The sequence below is a fragment of the Apis mellifera genome, linkage group LG12 (genome assembly GCF_003254395.2).
Source record: "Apis mellifera strain DH4 linkage group LG12, Amel_HAv3.1, whole genome shotgun sequence".
Classification (NCBI taxonomy): Eukaryota; Metazoa; Arthropoda; class Insecta; order Hymenoptera; family Apidae; genus Apis; species Apis mellifera.
The window spans coordinates 10,157,465-10,176,055 of NC_037649.1; the positions used below are offsets into that span (position 1 = coordinate 10,157,465).

General features: G+C 44.8%; 2 protein-coding genes across 5 annotated transcripts in view; one reads left to right on the top strand and one right to left on the bottom strand.

The window, feature by feature from the left end:
- LOC102656885 overlaps positions 1–11,661 on the bottom strand; it is a 67,934-nt gene extending 56,273 nt beyond the window's left edge. The window contains exon 1 of the mRNA XM_026444288.1: positions 10,813–11,661. The gene's annotated coding sequence lies outside the window, so the exon portion shown is untranslated. The remainder of the gene's footprint in view (positions 1–10,812) is intronic.
- The window catches only part of LOC408393 (agrin), a 336,061-nt gene that overhangs the window by 18,552 nt on the left and 298,918 nt on the right, over positions 1–18,591 (top strand). The gene's annotated exons all lie outside the window — the stretch shown is intronic.

An 18,591-nucleotide genomic window follows, 5' to 3' on the forward strand; every position in this document is an offset into this window, starting at 1 on the left:
GCGTATCACGCCGGGTAATAAATCTTCGGAGGATGGAAATCGGGTTGGGTTTACGATTCCTCTCCTCCTTTGAAAAAAGAATCCTCCCCATTTATCTACTCGTTAACCCAACCCACCCACGCTTCCCAACGACGGGCCACGTTATGAATTCTATAAAATGTGTATCGAGGACGCCGTCAATTCCGGGCGAGGGAATTCAATTCGGCGATAAACGGAACACCGATATCCGCGCGGATGGTGCCTCTATGCAAATGAGGGGCTGCAATTAAGAGGGGGGGACAAGGTGAGAGGAAAAGCAGCGGAATTTATCGACGGTCTCTTCAATTCAATTCCTTCTCCAATCTGCTCATCGTGGAAACTATTCGTAGTGTTTCGGATAAGATTCTAACAAAACATCGTGTGAAATCGTTCCATCTCCATCGATCGAGAAAAATGGTTCCGCGTTCGAAGCGATTAAAACGGATATGAAAATGTACGATACGAAGCCATCCGTCTCTTTCTCGCGAAGAACACGAAACAACGAATCAAACGTTCTCCCAGGATGACCCTTTTATACGAGATATCCGTTCCATGCCGTATTCAATCGAAATAATCACGAATAAACACGGGGAATACGCGAGCACGCGCGCCCAACTCTTCGTTTATGAATAGATATCCGCGGATGGAGAGGTTGGAGGCAAGGCGCAATTACCGCGCGATTGTCTTTACACGCACGGCCTCGTCAAATCACCGTGTTATTATCGCGCCGGTAATTGCGAACCGTTCGCGGACAAGTCGCAGGACTCTCGCAGTGATTAAGACCTTGCTCTTCCTCCCCCTCCTACGTCCATTTTCTCTCCCCTCTCGATTCCTCGCGCTTGTATGAAGGAGCGTGCGTAATAACGCTTTAAACAATGGGACGTGTTTGCGGCTCGTTTTTACGGCTCGACTCGTGCGCGAGAGCGTTAAAATAGGTTAGGGAAGGAAACGGGATCGCGTGCGCGAGCGTGGAGGGGCGGCCGGTATCTGTAACACAGATCGGATACAAATGGAAGCTGCGTTGCGGAGGCGAGAGCGGAGGAGGAGTTGGGGGAAAGGACGGAGCGCGGCGACACGCGGAGGCGGCGGGTTAAAGGTGGCCCCTCCATTTCGCGTGGCGCGAAGTCACGGCGTGACATCGCGATCGGTCGTCAACCGATGCTCGAGCACGGCTGCTCGATCCGAATGCCGAGTGCGCAAATATTGACGCACGGCGCTCGAGCAACGAGGAAAAATCGTTCGAGTGGATTGAAAGATCGCGCGAAAACGAGCCTATCGATCCCCTTCCATCCTTCGAATTCCTCTTCGAAGCCGAGGGAAGGTAAGAAAACACGAGGCGATGAAAAATCCTCGACGGATCTCGGAAAGGTACAAATTATATTTATTTCGATGGAATGCGGCGGAGAAGGGGCGAGGCTCGAATGCAAATACGGTGAAGGGGAAAAATCTTCTTTCCGCCTCGCGACGCCGAAGTAGACTATCGTTTCGTGACCGAGTGGCTGTTTACTCAGGAGGCGAGTTCGTGGTTAAACACTCGACCAATGGCGGGGCATTAACGCGCGCTTTGCCCGGCGACCGTTCAACGCCTCGCGACGTAAGGAGGAAGACGTAATCGCCCACCTCCCATAAATTTCAATCCCGCCGCTTATCGACCGTGTCGACCCGCGATACAACAATACCCACCCGCAACAATCGCCCATCTTTTCCGATCACCATGATGTCTCAATAAGCGACGTCTCTATTCCTAAGGAAGGAAACAGATTCCTTCGAATTTTTGCTCGAAACTTCGACGATTTAAAATTTCATGATGTCTCAATAAGCGACGTCTCTATTCCTAAGGAAGGAAACAGATTTCTTCGAATTTTTGCTCGAAACTTCGACGATATTTAAGATTTCGCGTTCTTTATACGTCCCGATAATAAACCCGAGTCCGTATAAGCGCAGGATTCTAAAAATAACCGAGGGGTGGCAGGGATTATTTGTAAAAAAAAAAAGAAAGAAAGAAAGAAATTAATTCATCGCCGAAGAGCGAAAACTCGATCGTAAAGAGATTTCGAGAAGGAGTTGGAAGTTTACAGTGTCGCGGTATAAGGGACGTTATATCCCGACGAACGACCGACTGTCGTACCTACTAAAAGAGCGGCTGTCGCGGCCGTTTTTTTTCCACCCGTAACGACTCGCCGCGATCCGGGCGAAACATTGTAATTCAAAGATTCTTTCTTCCACCGGGGGAGGAGGGGTGGAGGGGGAGAGGTGCAAATTTCGCGGCAGAAGGGAGGAGGGAGAAGAAGAAGGGGAAGGAGACGTGGAGGGGCGTGGAGGGGAGAGGAGGGACGGAAAATATAATACGTGGTAGTCGGGCAATGGAACAGGTTTCCACACGCGTGTCATAAAAATATATCCACGTTGGGCTCCGGGATCGGTGACTAATGGCGGGGGATCCGGGGGTTGCTTTTATCCTTTTACGGCGAAAAGCCGGAGTAAAAAATCGTGTACCCGCCGGGGATTAAAGGTCCTTACGTGCCCTAATAGCCCGTAATTGAAAGGGGTCTACGTGGTAGGGAAGATTCTTACTCGACATCTTTATGCGGCGTAACGCGACGCGGCGAGGCGTCCTTTTCCCGAAATAACGTTTGTTCGAGCCGGGAATCGGAGGAGAGGCAAGGGCGAGATATGTATATATATGTATATATGTAAATGAAGGAAATGGAAGTAACGACGGGGGCTCTCTCCCCCTCTCTCTCTCTCTCTTAAACTCTGTCGAAGCGGGCACCGATCGTTGCGTTTAATCTCCTGATTATAAGTTGCCGTTAATTTGACGAGCAGTAAATCAATTCGCTTCCCCGTGTTTGAAGCGGACGGAGGGAGGAAGAAGTAAAGAATGATTCAGCGAATAAATCTTCCCGCCACCGTGTACTCAAAGCCCGCCGTTCATTCTGATTTATGAATCGATCGTTATCACTTTCGAGATTTACGCGGGAGAGAGAGAGAGAGACAAAGAAAGAGGGAGAGAGAGAGAGGGAGAGGGAGAGACAGATCGAAAGCTTCGAATTCGTCAACAAGTTGTTTCGACGACCGTGAAATGTCTCGCGTTCCCGAGAGTTGTGAGTCACTGGCCGTTCTTCATCACTGGCGTATCATTCATTCGACCACTCGAGAGATACGCTCTCGAAAGGAGGCTCTGTCTCTGTGAAATTTGCCTCCGCTCGGTGTTAACACGCGAAGGGACCATTACTTCTCGAAACGCCAAGAAACGCGAAATTTCTTTCGGAGAAAACGATCCCGAGATATCATTAATGGATAATTCCATCCACCCGTTCCTCCTTCCTTTCCTCTCATTCATCTCTCGATCATCGGTTTCATACGCATCGTGATTCTCCTCCCGTTACGTTAGAAATATCAGAAGCGAAGGAGAATCGAGCGTTCTACGAACGAATTGTTCCGTATAAACGCGAGCGTCTTAATTAAAGCAAAATGAAACGGCATTCTTCTCGCGCCTTCCGACTCGAGCGAAGAAAGAAGGAAGACTCCGGTTGACCGAGTGGCAAAGGATAGCGGCAGCGAGAAACACGTTTTAGAAAACGTGCGGGCACGATCCGTAACCGGCGATCTGGTATTAATGGGTATATCTTTTACGATCTGTTAATTTCAGTAGGATCTTAAACCCCGGCCATCTCCCGCAGTATTAACATATTAAACAGAGGGATCGCCGTTGATCTCGCCGCTGATCCGCAATTCCGTTCGATCAGCCTTTATATATAAAATTCATTACCAGAAACGAACGCGCGAGCTAATAAGAGCGCATTCCCAATAATCAAATCGCCGTGTACGCGCCCTCCGTCTAAACGCATGCCTATACCTGTTCGCATCGTATCGTTTCCACGATAGTAGTGAGTCGTCGCTGCGAAAAACGGTGATTATCGGCCAACAGGAAGACGATTATTCTTTTTCGCGATTAATAAACTGGAAACTTAAATCGAGGCCGAGGGGAGGAGGAATGGTGGATCGAAGCAGGTGTATCGTTGGGGGAAGGGATCGGCCGGTCGGAAGCCGACAAAAGCGGTTACTATCGCTATTATTGCCTCCATTAGTCGTTAATATATGCAAAATATCCTTATTATGTCGGGGCGGCGAGAGAAGCGCGCGCTTCCAAGGCGCGCATACGCGATACGAATCTGAGCATCCGCGGCCGATTCCCTATCAACGGACCCGCGTCAACCCCGATCGAGTTAACGCTCGTCTCCTCTAATTATTTCGTGCCCGCCGAGCTCGTCCCTTATCTCCACTCTATTCCCATTCTCGCCCCCGATAATTTAACGAGTTACCGCGATTCCGTTTCTCGACCGACGCTCCGTTTAATCTCCTCCTCCTCTCCCTTCCTTCTTTCGAGCGGCTCCCTTCAATCGGGATTATCCGCCGCGAGGATTTCAATTAAGCCGCGACACTTTCCTTTCCTTTACGCGCCGCCGTAATAATTTGTCCTTATCTCGGAAACGCGGCCGCCTCGAAGGATTCGATAAGGGATGAGGACGGATAGATGGATGGACGGATAGGGAAGATGGATCGACGGAGTCGAAGGCGACGAGTTCACCGAGATCGAAGTTCGAGAGGCTGGATTCTTGTATAGATCGAGAGAAGAACGAAAGGGGGATGGGCACGCGCTAACCGCGTCTCCACCGCGTTACGCGCGTTTACGACTTAATTAATGGCGTGTGGAATACAGCCAGATAGCGGGAGTAATAAAACGAAATTAGGAACGAGTATATTATCGCTGCCCCACCACCGATTCCGACGATCGTTAACTTTACAACGCGACACAACAGTTACACGATTTATCGCGCAATATCGTATATATACACGTTTTTGTAAATATACGCGTCTGTAGATGTCGTAATCGGTGGGAAGGAATTTCGTGGGCTTGGACGTTATTATTTAGAATCCTTCCTAAATCTTGTTATTGCGCGGGTGCAGTTTCCCGTGGACGCCAGTTTCGTGTTCGGGAATTCGGGAGCGTCCCGCGGCGTGATACAAATGCGCGAGGAGATAGGAGGACGGGAGCTGGTGAATAGAATTTGACTTTGAGGGGGATTCCACGCATCGTTCGGAAAAAATTACGACCTGGTGGTTGAGGGCGCGCGAGAAGGAATTACGATCGGCTCACCTCGAAGCGCGGAAACGGACGCCGGGATATTTGTGACCGAGCCACTGTCCTCCTACGTGCCCTACCGTTCCAACCAACGTCTTCCTCGCGCCCGCCATTAACGCGCTCCACGCTTCGATGCGGTAGATCCAAACCTCGTTCCCTCTCTGTCTTTGTCTCTTAGGTTCGATCGTTTCCTCATCCGATCGTAAAAATATCCTCGTGATATATCGACGGTACATACGTCTTCCAACGTGATTCGTTTCATCGAATTCTTCTTAATAGATTCGTCTTGTTTCTCACGTAGGTCGAGAGAGGAAAATTTATGGGGAAGGAATGGAAGGAGGGAACGATTGAATTATTATCGAAATATTAATAAGAAGGAGAGGGAGATGTAATCGACTTTGTGTCAATTTGACGATCGTATCGAGAACGTACAAGCTTCTCTCGTTATCGGAATCTCTCAAGCTACTAGATTCTCTCGTAAAGCCGATTCCGTTTATCGATTCGCCGCCCGGTGGTCCCCGGTTTATGATCAATAGCGCGAGTAAACGCATCGGGAGTATAACTTTGCATTTATTATTATACGCGCGTCGCTCGGGAGGCTGCTGTAACTTTCTATATAAGGCGGTTCGTAAAAGCTGGCCAAGCTATACTCGTTTCAACGTTTAAGGTTTCGAAAGCCTATTGACATAACGGCGAATACGAATCCCCTGTTCACCTTAAAAGGAACGCCGCGGCTTGTTTCAAATTTTGTCTTCCAACTACTCCACCGACATCTCGCGGCAAAATTCACCAACCATTCTGCCAACTGTATCGTTCGAATCGCTAGTTTCTCCATCCTCTCTTCTTTCTTTCTTTTCTTCTCGAAATGGATTTTTCGAAATCCAAAGAAATCCTTCGTGAAACGAAAGAGAGAGAAGATAATCCCTCGACTCGTTTCAAATTTTCTCTCGAAATCGATTCCAGCTACTTCACCGACATCTCGCGGCAAAATTGATCAACTATTCTGCCGAGTATCGCTCGAATCGGTTTCCCACTCTATCTACCTTCCTTTCCTTTCGATTTTTGGGTCGAAATTGAAGAATTTTTCGCGCGATGCGTGGAACGAAAGCGAGAAAGAAAAGGCAAAGGAGGGAGGGAGAAAAAAAAAGTGGAACGGGTAGCGAAGCTGGTATGCGGTCGACGGGCGGAGGAGGAGGGGGAGGGGGAGAAAAAGGCGAGCGGAGAACGAGAGCTGGCTATCTACCGACCGTACGCGCGGCTCGCCCTCGCAAATCACACCGGTGTATGCATTGAAATGCGAAATGGTGCAGACCGCCCAGCTACCATAACTCCGATTAGTTAAGACGCGCTTCGGCAATGTAATGCATGTGCGGGCCCGACCGGCCAACACGTGTTACACCCTGTGTCGTCACATATTTACGAGGGCAACGCTACGTTTGCCGTGGTAATTCGAGACGCTTCCAATCCTCCTTTCTTTTTTTTTCTTTTTTCTCCTCCCCGGCCGTTTAATTAATCGCAGTTTCCATTTAATATACGACAAATATTTACATACATATCGTAAACCAGCCGTCGTAACAATTCTCTCATCTCTCCCGACGGTTCTCACGATTATCGTCGAACCTTTCTATTTTAATTGCAATAGTTACGAATAGTTTGATGGAATCTTTGACGATCCGTTAACGCGTCCCATTTGAGAAACATGGGTGGAAGAGATGCGGGGAAATGGTCGAAACGCGCGATTATCGCGCGGCAAACGGGGCCCCTCTGTTTCGGTGACAATGGGCAATTGGACGGACGGTTGGAACGAGCGGGAGTCGGAATGAAATTTCGAGACATTTTTCATGGCGTGTTATAACCACGCTCTCGTGCAGTCTCTCATCTTCTGCGGCTCGTACGCCTCCTACCTTGCCGCTTTTAATGTTCCGTAATTGCTTTCCGTTTGCGGCCTGCGGCGAAATATATCATACGAGAGCTCAAAGTCCCAGTGGTTCGTCCGCTTCACGAATCTTCACCGATGACCAGTCTTTAAATGATTTTTCATTCTTGCCCAAAAAGAAGAAGAAGGAGAAATTTAAATTCGAATTCCGAAATCTCGTACGCTTAATTTCGAGAACGAGTTATCGAGTTTCACCATTCTTCGATAACGCAACGTTTCTTAGCGAGAGGTGTCTTTATATCCCGTGGCAAAAATGTTTGTCCGCGAAACGTATCGAGGAGCACGTATCCTTTCCCTCTGTGTCATTATCTAAGGAAAAAAAAAAAAAGAAAAAACTCGTATCGTTTCTTCTCTCTCTCTCCCCCTCTCGCCAGATAACATAATTTCGCCAGAAGTTAGATCGTATTGACGGCAAAAATTTCGACAATCTGCCCCATAAATTTGCCCTCGCCTCACCCTTACCCTCGATCCTGTCATCCGTGGCTTGTAGCTACACGCGGGGGACACGCGGCTTTATCAAAATATTTCGTGGATTCCTCTCCGCCTTATCTCCGCCCGGGTTATCCAGGTTTCACGGGACAACGGGCGGGAAAGATAAACGGGGGGAGGGAGCGGGGTTTTTCCCGGTATAAAGATTCCACGTCGCCGTGTTTGGGAGGCGGTCGAAAATGTGGGTTGCCGCGGCGATACTTACGGCGCATCGTGCGCTCATAAGGACGCGTGGTCGTTGTCGAATTGTCTCCGCTCAGAGATAAAAAGTTGATATGTGTACGTTCCGCTCGGACGAGGAGAGGGACAAGGAGAGGGGACCAGAGATAAAAGGGACCCGGGATGGACCCCCGTTCGCGCCCCTCCAGGCTCAAATTGCCTTTTTCACGAATTTATCACCCCGACACCCTTCCTTTCCCTTTCCTCCCTCGAAAACCTTGACTACTTGTTGCTACTCACCTAGGATAGGATAATTTCCTCCTATCTCTGTGATTTAGAAATCTTTGGAAATTATTGGAATTTCGAACTCGATGTATTCGTCAATATTGGGAATTTTCGCATCGTCTTTTCTCTTTTCACTTTAGACGGTAAGAACGGATGCCTTCATTGGTTATATACGAGGAGAATCACGGATTTGCTTTTTATGCGAGGCGAGGTTTATGGGAGATTATTTGCTCGGCCGATCGATAAACTTATTCCGTAACTGGTTCTCCGTCAGATTGATCCGACATCGGGATCCTTGCTGACCTTGGGGAGGGTTCGTATCCTGGCCGAGCAACTTGGAACCAAATTTGGCGACGCATTTGCACGCGAAGCGAGTGGAAAGATGAGGAGACGAGAAAAGAAGTATGAACGGTGAAGTGGTAAGAGCATAAGTATCGTCCACGCCCAACCGAATTCGCAGCCTTTTCCTCTGCAATTCTTCCCTTCCATCTCTTTCAACCACACGGTCGACCATCACACGCGCGAGCCACGCTTCCTTCGTCCCCATCACCGATGTCCACCGATGTCACCGGTTGGCCGATCCCCCGCGAGATCGTCGTCGTGATCGCTGCGAAAACCGAGACGAGACGAGACGAGAGAGAAACGATGAACGCCCCTCGACGTCGACGCGAACGCGAACGTCGGGGGGAAAAGAGAGAGGCGGTTTTCTCTGCGAGGCGAAAGACAAAAATCGGGGGAGGGGGAAGAGGAGAGGGAGGAATTTGCAGCTCGGACGGGCGCCTCCTTCCAGTTTGGCGTGGCCCTATTGAAAGGCGAAGGTAAATTTACAGCCCGGGTGGGAAGGGTGAAAATTTACTACTGGTCGTGGAATGGTCCACGTCTACGGGGGCCGCGAACCGAGCAACGGACGGTAAAACTTCGCCGAAAATCGAATAATGACGGTCCACCGCGATGCGGCCGAGAAACAGCCCGGCCCGTATTAAGTGAATAAATAACCGTTCGCGGTGCCAAACCGAAACGCCGATAGAACCCCGCCACGCCGAGCATAAGGGAGGGGGGGAGGAAGGGAAGAAATTTATTTAAATTTTTACTACCCTATAAATAAGGGCTCCGGTATTGTACCGGATCGTTACTGCTCGATCGGCGCCGGGGATCGACGTGGGATCTGTACACGCGCGGCAGCTGACCCGTCCTCCACGTCCGAGTATACGTACGAGCGATACGTACGAGGATTATGACGTTCCGTTTAACAATCATGTGGGAATAGATTTTAGACCCACGCGTGGTATGCACGTGGAACACGTCTCACGGATAGATTTTCACCATCGTCCACTTCATCGACGAACTAGAATGCGAAAGATCCTAAAAGATTTAATAAATAATCGCGATACCCGCAGGGAATTTCGATATTCGTTGCTTTTATACTTTGGCTATCGATATAATAAACGTTACTGACTGTACCGATGATAGAGTCGGTAAGTTTTTTCATATAACGGCCGAAGATCGTTTCGAATATTGAGCAGAGTGAGAGATTGGCTAAGATGTTTCGCGTAAAGGTCACGTTGTAAATTTATCGATTCGAAATCTCGCATATTTAACGACCTCTAATAAATCCCAAGACGCGAAACGGGTCGCATAATTCACGCGCGTCGCGCTGTTTGTCTTCGAGTTTAATTACTTTTTCTTATTTTTTTTTTATCGCGTCAGATTTTCATCGGATGGACCGTGTTTAAAATATTGCGCAAAGCACGCGTGAATCGATCGGTGGGATATTTCTACTACTTCTAGAATCACCGGTTAGATCGATATCGGGGGATACATCCGATACGGCGGGGCGTATATACAGCATCGATTACCTAATTGGGTAAAAGTTAAGCGCGAGTGGAGAGATCACGCGATGTCCCGGAGATCTTAACGATCGAGTCGCTAACGAGATAGGCCAGTTCTAGGTAGTGGCGCGTTAACGATGGGCCCCCACCGTCCGAAATATTTTATATCCGAGATACCTTCCCGTAGCGGATCCACCATTAATTTCCGAGGCACCGTCGTTTCGCGCCTAATAAATGTTCCCCTGAAAGAGTTTCGGGATCGTCAACGCGCAGTCGATTCGATAATTTACTATTTTAGCCGCCGTAAATAAGCGCATCGGGTTTATAGGAGACGATGCTCGACGGTCGAGGATGCTCGCGGTGCTGCGAAAGGATTATTGTAAAATAAGCAGAGGAATAAAAATAAGAAGCGATTACATTATCGGCCCCTTTCGTCCAATTTTCATCGTCCTTCCCTCCTTTCGCCACTTCTTTTTCCCTCTTCCTCTTTCTTTCGTCTTCTCTATCCTTTTTTTTATCCGTGGAAACAAAACGTCTAAGGCGGCGTAAAGGATGGTCGCACGATATCGTCTTCGTTAGAACGGTTGACGGCGAAAATGGTAATAAAATGTACGCTGGATTTGTTCGTGGTTTTGCGGCAAATTTACGGGCAGATCGGTCGTAAAATATAAGGCTTACGGATTCGATATAAAGAGCGATAATTTTCGATTTAGATTCCGTTCGGTGAAATACGCGAAACATTACGTGCTTTCGTTAATAATCGTCATAAGATCGTTTTTCCAATGTTAAATTTACGACGACGTATTATCGATTGGTCTCGTTTGGAAACGGATACGTATCGAACAACAGATTGAATACGATTTTTGATAAATTTTAATAAAATGTAGATAAAATTTTATTTCTTATAATCATAATTTTATGCATCGTTCTTCAAGTTTTTTTATACTTACCATCATTTTTTCTCGATGGTCGTTAAGTCTAATACATTTAATGAATCACGCTCACAGATCTTCACTCCATTCCGTCAAATATTCGCGAACCGTTATTCGACGGCATATAACAGTATTACTGGTTGAAGTTTATTATCCTTTAATTATGTCGCCCACAACGGCAACCGTAAATTTGAAGTTGCAGATCTGGTCGTAACCTGGATAAACGTTTTTAACAAGTAAATCTGACCATACTGGTTTCTGAAAACCGCTTAATAAATGAATCACATTGCCGTTCATTTATTTCTCGTATAATCTTTACGAGCCTTGACGAGAGTTTATCTGAAATAGTTAAGGTATTATCGGTTGGGAAGCGACTCGTTGATTCGTTATTATGAAATGGAGAACTCGATTATCTTCGGATGTTGAATTTCTCGCAAGACACGATGCTCTTCGTGGAGACTTTCGTAAGTATCCACTGTCCGTAACGTAGCGGTCTTCAGGCGGTAATGCAGTTGGCCTCTTTGCCACCAATGGGATAACGAGAATTTCACTCAAGTTTTTATTCTGTTTTTTATCCTTACGAAAAAGATCATCTTTTTAAAAAGATCTTTATAAAAAGATACATTTCACAAAGAAAATTTAAGAAAACAGATTTATAGAAAAACAATTAACACTTTTATTTTTATCTTCTAACCTCAACTTCATTGTTAAGTAACGAATTATAGATAATGATTGCCACTAAAAAAATTTAAGAAATTTAAGAAAAGATAAAATAAAATAAATTAAATGATTATTCTCACATAATTTTATTCTCACTTATTCGATTTAATTTAACATTTTTTTAACAACAAACACGTATATATTATGCACGATGACGCATTATCGATGAACATGCATCACTGGTCGATACTATCGATATTATCGATAGTTGCGCGTCACGTGACAGAGTCATATGCGATTTAATTTCGATAATCGAAACTTCAATAGTACTTCGGAACTTGTGACGCATGGCCGTTTGTCTTTTGTTCGAATCTTTTCAAATAAAAGAATATCGCGATTCAATTTGTTTTATTCGTAGTTAAAGTGAGATATAACTTTAAGACGCGTAAATAAGTGACGATATTTAAATAAGATATCTTGTGCTTCGGTGAAATAACATCGAATTGTCGTTAAAATGTATCGCGTCATCATGTCCTGTACGAATTGTAATCGAATCGTTGTCTAGTGAAATTTCATCGCGAATAATACTTTTTTTGCTAATAATTTATCGAAAAATAATAGTGTATGTATATTTTCAAACGTGTTAAGTGTTTATTTGTGATTTAGCTGATGGATTAAGACACTATGGATGGATTACGATATTCTGACGTTTCGAGAATTTTTTCGAGGTAAGGTTAAGACGTAATTTTTTGCTATATTTTCGATAAATTGAATTTACTTCGATATTTATCAATATTTTAAACGAATTGAATGAATTTCGATATTGAAATGTTTCATTGAACCAATATTCTATGTTTATGTCTGTTATTCGTATACGAACTGTTTCAATTAGTTTACTCACGTTCGCATCTCCATTATTTTTATTATATAAATGTTTTTATTAAACCAATGTTCCGCGTTTATGCGTATTATTCATACGTAGAGAGTTTTAGTCGGTCATATTCACGTTCGTATTTTTATTTATTTACATCATAAAGTACAACTAATTTTTAAAATTATTTTTTTAAAATCATTAATATTTATTTATTTACCTTAACGATACGATTTTGTCACGATATCGTTAAAGATGATACAAAATAATTAATTTATACGTTTTGTATCTATATACGTATATATAAATACATATTTCAAATAACTTTCAGCAAAGTTTTAGCAATTCTAATATCGCGTAGCGAAATTTTAACGAACTAGCGAAATCACTTTATATACATGTATATTTCTTCTTTAAAGTCTATCTTTTCTCACGATTCTTCCACGAATCTTTCATCCATGAATGAATTATAATCGAGGATACGATAATATCTCTCATTATCTTTCATCATCTTTTAATAAAAAGATCATTTCAACCGTCCAAATTCCAATTATAATGCAATTTTTTTCTCTCGCGAAATCACAACGTTTCACAATTTCCATATTATTGTGCGTGGGCTCCGAGACGGAAAGAAGATGTTTAATCTGAACGCGTCAACCTTAATCCATCAAGCTTTTATGGCATATCCTATTCAAAGAGAAGGCAATATTCTTCGGTGGAGCAGAGCGTGGCTTACACCACCGACGAGGAATAAAATTTCTGCCGGAATCAAGTATCTTGCGAGGAAAAGAGGTCCAATGTCTTGCGTTGGATCATCGATCACGACGCTCAGAAACCCTTTCTGGTCTCGTACACCACCCTCTCGCTCATTGTCAGACAATTTTTCTACCCCTTCTCTTCTTCTTCTTCTTCTTCTTCTTCTCCCAGTAGCTGATTCTAGACAAGGTTGACGCTCGGAAAACGGATAACTCGATCATGATCAACTGTATAGATTTTTTTTTTTTTTTTTTTTTAGAGAAAAAATATTATTATTTCTCCCGTAACGAAATTTCAGTTTTTTTCCCCAAATATCATGTATTTAATCGCAATACGTGAATTTTCATTTTTTGCGAAATATTTATGTGACGAAACAGTTGGACATGGTTTATTCGTTGCTAATTTTTTATCGTATTGCAGTCACGTATGCGAATACATATTACAATATTTTAAATATAAATATAACAGCTTTTCCTAATTTACGTATTTTCCTGTTTTTTTTTATTGCCTATTTCATGGTATTTCTCGCGTGTACACGATATTGTGGAAACATTGTAGATGCTACGAATCTATCGGCACAGCTTATTCAACGACACGCTTTTCATTTCGCGTTACACCGTGTCATTCTTTCCAAACACGACGAAACCCATGGTTCTTCAAGCGTGATCTGATGATAGGAAAAAAGGAAGAAATCACGTTTCTTGTAACTGTTTGCAACGATAAAGATCTTAAACACGTTCGCGCAATTCGAACGCGTGGCAAATCATTGGACACGCATCGTGGAAAATCCGATACCTTTCATAATTTCTCGCGCCCCCCCCCGTCATAAATTTCAATTATCGAGCACAACCAAATACTGATATATAGAATCGATCGTGAATCGCGTATAATCTCGCGGTGTACTGCAAACTACACCTCTCGCGTCGAATTTTATCGAGTTTCATCACGCTTCTACCCTCCCCTCTCTTTATTCTTACCTCTCGCGATCTCTCCCTCCACGTATTTCACGAAACAAACAGCAGATGGGAAACGAGATTTACAAGGTGGAACGATACAAAGTCTCTAAACCGGATAACCTGCTTATTTTCCTCGGTTTCGATTGATCACTGTACAATATATACAAGCTGAAAAAAAGAAAGAAAGAAAGAAGAGAGAAAAAGAGTGCACAGTCTCCTTGCTCCCTTCCCGATCCCAGGAATAACATTGTCCGTACCGCTGTACACCCATTAAGTTTTTATGTTTCCTTCCAAAGGTATGCTCTACCTAGCCGGTTGCGTATATAACTCGTAAACCCTCCTTCCACCCACCCTCTTCTCCACCTCCTCCACCAACCCTTGTCCCCATCGCCTCGCTCTTTCCACCGTCCTCTCCCTCGGCCGAAGAAGGACGAACTCGCGTGATGGCATCCCCTACGCTCGGTAAATAAATTGCTTCGACCTTATCAGGAGTAATAGGAGCGCGCACGACACAGATTGGTCGGCGTCGGGCACGCGAATTAAAAGTTACTGCTCCACGCCTCGCGCCTCCGTCGCGTATCGCGAGGAAAAACCTCCGAGAGGGGCGTTGTTTCACCCCTTCCTCTCCCTCCTATAGACGAGATCGGTATTTCGTTAAATTTAAAGAAAAAAAAAAAGGAAAAAAGATCTCGCTGGCGAGAACCTCGGAAGGATTTCTGGGGAAGAATCCTTGGGAGAGCATCGGTTTTTACCCATCCCTCCCTCGACACGTCCATCACCATTTCCTCGCGTTAGACAGCGACTCGCTCGAGAAATCTTTCTCCCCACCTAAGAGGAAATCGAGGCGGTCTCCTTTTCGATTCGTCGCTCCCGATATATTTCCCTCTTACCTTAACATCGGTTCGGTAACTGTCTTTACTTTCGGTAAAGTAAGCCTTTTCCATCTTCGGTTTACCTCTCTCCCTTATTTTCTCCTCTTGTTCTCGTCATTTCCGTATAGAAACGAGGATCACGCCTAAAAATTTGTTCACGCCTCGCCTCGTGCGTTTGTTTTCATCGTTTTCATCGAATCGATCTCTTTCTCGTCGTTTCTCGGTCAACTGTCGCTAGAGAAGAAGAAGAAGGAGAAGAAGGAGAAGGGAAGAAAGATAGGAGGAGGCTGCATTTACTTCTGCCTGATTGATACGATTTTATTGGCTAGGCAAGATTTATCGACACGCTGTTTTGCATATGATTGATTCGCGTCGATTCTCTCGTTTCCTCGACGATACCGCGTGCTCTGTTTACCCTTCTTCTTCTTCTTCTTTTTCTCCCTCTTCCATTTCTGTAGCTTCCGTTTGTTCCATTATCGGCCCGCGATGCCATTGTATCGTTCTGTCCCAGACACCAATATTGGTTACGAAATAGTAAGACGTATCCGTTGAATTCCACCTTCTTTTTCCACGATATCGCCTCCACGCGATATTTTTCAAATCATCCTGCGAGAAAATGGAACCCGTTTATTGAATCCTCTGTGTTCGTGGTTCATGGTTGATGAAAATGTATATATAGATATATGTACGTATAAGACGACGATTGGGTGTACGAATTTGAATGTTCCTTGGCTGATTGCTGCGTTAAATAAATATAAAATATAGAAAAAAGGAACGATTCGAACGATTCGAATGTTTTCCTTATATTGGAAATTTGTCGAATTTTTATATTTGCCTTGCTTTTACCTTGTTTTTTTTTTTTTCTATCTTAACATCAATTTTGATCTTGTGCCAACGCGTAGGTTAATGGCGAGGATCGATAAAGGAAAGAAAAAAAAAAAAGTTCCCATTTAGCAAATAGGAATATTTTTCGGTAGCGCGTGTTCGAACAAATATTACCGTTGAAAGATGAACGTTGAAAAATGCTGGATCGAAACGTTTGAAACGTTAATATCGGGAATTTAAAGTTCCGTCTCTCGAGAGAGGGAACGTTATAACGACGGTGGATATTTCTGAAATAGAAACGTGACGAAAGATCTTCGCGTTGAAAAATTGAAAGTAAAGAAAACTTGCTTACTTAAGAGTTACCGCTACCGACGCGATATCCTATCGATTTATAACCAAACTTTCTCGACGTTTCACGGTTACGAAACGAACGATTAATTTAGGGAAGGAGGGAGATGAACTTGCCGTTTCGTCGCCGTGATTAATGCGGGGATGAAAAATCGTTGAAATCGGCCGTCTTCTTTTCTGTTTCAGGTGAGTCGGTAAAACAATCGTATTTGTCATCTATGAATTTTTCCGGGACTAATGGAAACTCTTGCGGTAAGACCTTCCTCTCTGATTTACGAGCCCGGGGATATGAATGTGTGTGAGGGAGCGTCGGGTATGAGTTATTAGCTGAAAAATATGTTTTCGCGGAAACTTTGGATTAAATTGACAAAGGGGCCAAGTTTTCACCGTTGCTGAATCTCGCCCTTCTCCCAAAGTCGTGATTTATACTCGCATTAAGGGATTTTAAAAACTAACGCTTCGACGGATATCGAGTAAATTTCTAATACGACTAATAGGGAGGGAAGGGGGAGGGATCGATTTCCCCTCGCGAAATTAAACCTTATCCGCTCCGTATCCGTGTTTACTTATCGTTAGACAGTTTATATCTCGTTACGGTGTATTTTTTTTTTTCCTACGATCTTCTTTTCATCAAGTAACGAGATCTTATCGATCTCGAATCTTTCCATAATCCATTCATATCCCGAATGAATAACCAGAAAATCTAAATTCTTCCATTTCATCTTCTCTTATTAACCTCTCTATTAACCAATTACTTGTAATATCAGATATCGAATCCGAATCGTAACCTGTTTTGATTAAACGTTTCTCAAAGTTTTGTAACGCGCGACACATATTTGGTCGAGCAGTTTCAGTCACCTTGCCTTGCAACACGAATTGAATATCTTCCTGCTTCGGGTGGACAAATTAAATCGTATCTTCTACTCTCCTCGCTAAATTTAACGGTGAAATTAATTTCGAACCCCCTCCCTTCCGTCCTGAATCCGCAGTGCTCCCCGGATGGCTCTCCTGCCTAATGCCAGTCATAATTTAATCGTGCGTTTAACGTACACGTTACGGCCCTCCTCCTCCCCCTCCCTCCTAATTATCCCCCGTATTGTCGACACCCGGGGTCGAGGTTAGCTCGACGGGAACGTGCAAATGTTTATCTTTAATTGTCGGTGGGTGGCGGGAGAAATAACCCTGCAGGTTTTCGAGTCGGTCGGCCTCCGTCGTTCGAGTTGCGGTCGCGTTAGTTGTAAAAGAGGAGCACAGGAAGGGGAGGGGAGAAGGAGAGAGGAGAGAGGAGAGCACGTCTAGGAGATCTGGCGGAAGGAGGAAAGTTCGAGGGGAGGGTGACCCGGTTCGACTAATACTAGGTTAGGTTTCGTCTACTTTGACCCAACCCAACTTAACCTTAGATTAGACCAACGGACCGTGCGCTTGTTCACTTGCGCGCCGTCTTTACCGACACGGTCCTCGACATAACCGTACCTTTCCGCTGGCTGCGCTTTATACGCGCCGAGACAAAGACGCCTCGAGAACTTTCGTTCGACGCGCTGCGCTTTCCCTCCCCCCATTTTCTTTTTCCACTTTTATTTCCCCTTTTCTTAGAACGTTTCTAAAGAAAGAATTTTCCTCGTCTCGTTTCTCTCTATTTTGCACGAGGATCTAAGTTTCGGGGATTTTTAAGTATTCGAGCGGATTACACGAAACGTGGAAGGATAAATAGTTAGTTTTTCTCTTTTCGATTGAGAATTGGAACGAAGATACGTCATAATTGGGGAGAATATTTGCCCGGTCACGTTTCGTTTGACGGCACCATTTTGAACAATTTCGAACGGATATTAATTCGAAACGAGTGGTTGGGATATTCATGAGGGAAATTGTCCATTGTTTAATCGTTTATTAGCTCGTAACGGGTGATTCGGCCGCATTCGCGATTAATTTTCACTCGTCCGCTCGTTCGTCTTGTCGTCCAGCGATGTGTCGCACGATCCGCCGTCCCGCTTGCCTTCGAGAGTACATAACGCCCGTTTGACGGACGCGGGATCCTGTACCGAATCCTGTCCTGTGTACTTAAGGAATCGACGCCAAACATAATTACAGGTTTCGCCCGTTTGCCCGCGACAAACACACCGATCCACCTAATACGGTCAAATACTACGTTCCTACGTTTCCGTTCCCCAATGTTCTAAACTTCATCGCTGCTAGCACGCTGGGCGACGATCATTAAATATCCTCCCCCTGTATCATACATCCTGCGCTACGTTCCAATTTCCAACATCAATTCTCGACGATCGTTTACGAATCAATGATAATAGTAATGATAATCTCATCCGATTTTACCGTTACGATTTTAAGTTAAAAATTGTGAAGGAGGATACGTTGGATACGAGACATCCTCTCCTATGTGCGGGTACAAAAGAAAACAGGCTCACAGGGTCGCGATACGCGTAAATCTCCCTCAGGTCGGTACAATATTTACGTTGAACGAGGTAGATTTGCCGAGTTCTCTTCGGAGGCAGCC